Source organism: Austrofundulus limnaeus, unplaced genomic scaffold (assembly GCF_001266775.1).
Source record: "Austrofundulus limnaeus strain Quisiro unplaced genomic scaffold, Austrofundulus_limnaeus-1.0 Scaffold52, whole genome shotgun sequence".
Taxonomy (NCBI): Eukaryota; Metazoa; Chordata; class Actinopteri; order Cyprinodontiformes; family Rivulidae; genus Austrofundulus; species Austrofundulus limnaeus.
The window spans coordinates 536,031-539,207 of record NW_013952454.1 but is presented as its reverse complement, the minus strand read 5'-3'; positions in this window follow the sequence as shown (position 1 = coordinate 539,207).

Genomic DNA, 3,177 nt, shown 5'->3' with positions numbered 1-3,177 from the left:
ATCCTGAGAACCAAAGTCGGGATCCTGAGAACCAAAGTCAGGATCCTGAGAACGAAAGAGAGGATCCTAAGAACCAAAATCAGGATCCGTTTTTATTTATTTTTTCTCCCATGTCTTCTCGTGGGCTTCGTAGAATTCAGGTAATTATTATTTATTTACCTAATTTTAAAACTATAGTTATTTTTAATATGGTTCAATAAAAAGGTTAAAAACAATTACCATATTTAAACATGTATAATGCAAGAAATTTAATCCCCAAAAGCATCCATATTATACATGTCAATTTTGACAGTTTTTATTCTATTATACTACAATAATTTTCAATATTTTCTTGGATAACTTAAATACCCAAAAGCATCCATATTATACATGTCAATTTTGACAGTTTTTATTCTATTGTACTACAATAATTTTCAATAATTTCTTGGATAACTTAAATACTGTATTGTGTCGCYTCTCCCTCCCTCCCACCATATGCCATCCATTTCAAAGCATAAAAACAACACTATTTGTTTTTTCTTTCACACACGAGTTGGAGGAGGTAAAACTATTTTTTCTTATTAACCGCAAAGATAAAAAGAAGACTTGAATGTTAGTTGCGCATTTGCATGCTCATGACTCCATCTTGAATCTGGACCTGCTCGCTCTGATCCTCCTCCTGCCTGAGAAACATGCCCACAAGTTTCCCATCACAGGGTCCACCACAAAGGCTGGAAAATCCTAAAGTTTGTATCAAATCAGGTTGGCATTATACAAGAGGATAATGCTTTGTTAGCTCAAAAATTGGGGATCAAATTCAAAGACAATTATACTGTAYATGAAGTTTGGCTTAGAAGAAAAGAAAGATGAACCACAGCTTTAGGCTTTRCATCTTGAAAGTCGCCATATTGGATCAAACTAAAAGGGTGTCCTGTGTCTTTTGRCTCAGCCTGTAGATACCTCTCTGAAAGACCTGTTTGGAAAATTGTTCAATTAATTTCTATAGTGCTGTTAATATCACCTTACATTATTATTAATTTTGAAAGTGCTACAGCCACACGCTACTGCTACTGCTACTGCTATTTGTACTTGCAAATAATCACAGCCTGTGACTGTAAAGCAATGTAAAGGATTTTAAATTTGTTTGCTGAAAGGCTTGGCTCTGTGTGGATTAGCTGCTAGTTCATCAGTCTGAGACTGTTCAAACAGCCCCAACAACAGATAAAGTATAAATTGTTTCTAACCTTTTTACATAGAACAAGATGTTTTTTTTACTTTGTCCTAAAACAAAAAACACCTTAGAATTGAAAGGAGATTTACTTTCTGTTGATTGTGACAGTATAGAGGAGAAATAACTTTGCAGATCCCATTCGTTTGCATTGCTCCATGCTGKGTTGGAAGAAGCAAAGCAGCTTTAAATGTCCGAATGTAACACAGATGTCTTTACAGCCTCCAGTCTTAACACTTATTCTCATACATAAAGAATGGAATCAGGACTATTTGAAATGTTCTGTTCCAGAGCTGAAGACAGAAACAGGCCAAAGTATTTTTTTGAAAAGTTTTTTTTTCCTTTTTTTTTTCCTGACTGTTGGCCCTTCACCCTCTTTTTTGTCAATTATATACTTCCAACTGAATGGTGGCTGGAGAATACCATCATTTGCTCAGTGGTACATACTGAAAGCTCCTCTGGCAAGGCAACTTAAAGGTCATGTTTATATTCCCTGTTCATGTATCTTTCAGTTGATCTTCTGCTAGTCTCCACTTGTGATGTGACTGCACTGACTACACTTATGAGCTGTTTGCTCAGGCTCTCCCAAAAGCTGCTGCATCTCTTCTTCCACGGTGGGTCAACTATGTAGTAATAAAAAAAACCTGCAGTCAATAATGAAAGCAGGAAACACCCACATGGTTGCAGAATGCAATATATTTAACAGTAAATTTCACAAGTGSAACTTTCTGCAAAAATGTGATGTAAAACTGTTCAGTTTTACTGAAGCTGAAATTGAGTTAAACTACAATAAAATACACATATTATACAGTATAATGYATATAATACAGAACAAAAACTAAAAAGAACACTATTAAAAGCACAAAAAAGAAAAGACAAAACAGTTAAAAGCCAAACTTTGCAAAATACTACCTAAAAAGTAAAAATAGTTGAATGCTAGTTAAATTTAAAGATAGAAATTGACTAGCTAAAAGCTAAAAGTATCAAAAAGGTCGATAAAGTAGCAAAATACTAGTTAAAAGCTAAAAGTAACAAAAGCCTAAAGCACAAATAGCAAAATTCTGACTTAAAACAATAGCTAGAAGCTAATAGCCTTGGCTGGATAACACTAAATGTATCARAATGTAAAAGTAACAAAGGTTTAAAAGCACAAAATAGAAAAATGCTAACAAAAAGAAGCAAAAAATGAGCTAGAGGTTAAAAGTAGTGAAGACTTGCTAAATGCAGCAAAGTGCAAGCTAAAGCTAAAAGTTGCAAAAAATAGGAAAAAAGTATCAAAATACTAGAAGGTAAAAGAACGGAAGTCTAACCAACATTCTAACTAAAAGAAGCAAAATATTAKCTAAAAGCTAACAGATAACAGCAGCAAAAGACAAGCCAGTAGAAAAAATGTACCGTAGATAAAAGTGTCAAAATACTAGCTTGAAGCAAGACATAAAAGGCTTATTAAGGCACAAAGTAGCAAAATTCTAGCTAAAAGAAGCAAAATATCAGCTAGAAACTAAAAACAACCAAGGCTGGATAAAAGCAGCAAAAGGAAAGCTAAGGCTAAAAGAAGCAAAGTAGTAAATAAAAGTACCAAAACTAGAAGTTAAATGAAACAAAAGGCTATAGATAAAAGTGCAAAGCAGCAAAATGCTAACTAAAAGAAACAGAAACGAGCTAGAAGCTAAACTTTCCTAAGGCTTGCTGAAAGCAACAAAAGGCTAAAGTTAACAGTAGCAGAAAGTGTATTACTGACTAAGCTAAATACCTTGATATTTAAATAAATAAAACAGCAGAAAGTGTGCAGAAGTAGATCAATTGCAACATTAAAAGGAAAAAAAATACATAAGAACTGTGTATTTACATTAAACATAGTGCACACTTTATCAGCATCCACACTGGGTACATGTAGGCTATGCCTCTGTGCTCATAGGCAGTGTGTGTGTGTGTGTGTGTGTGTGTGTGTGTGTGTGTGTGTGTGTGTG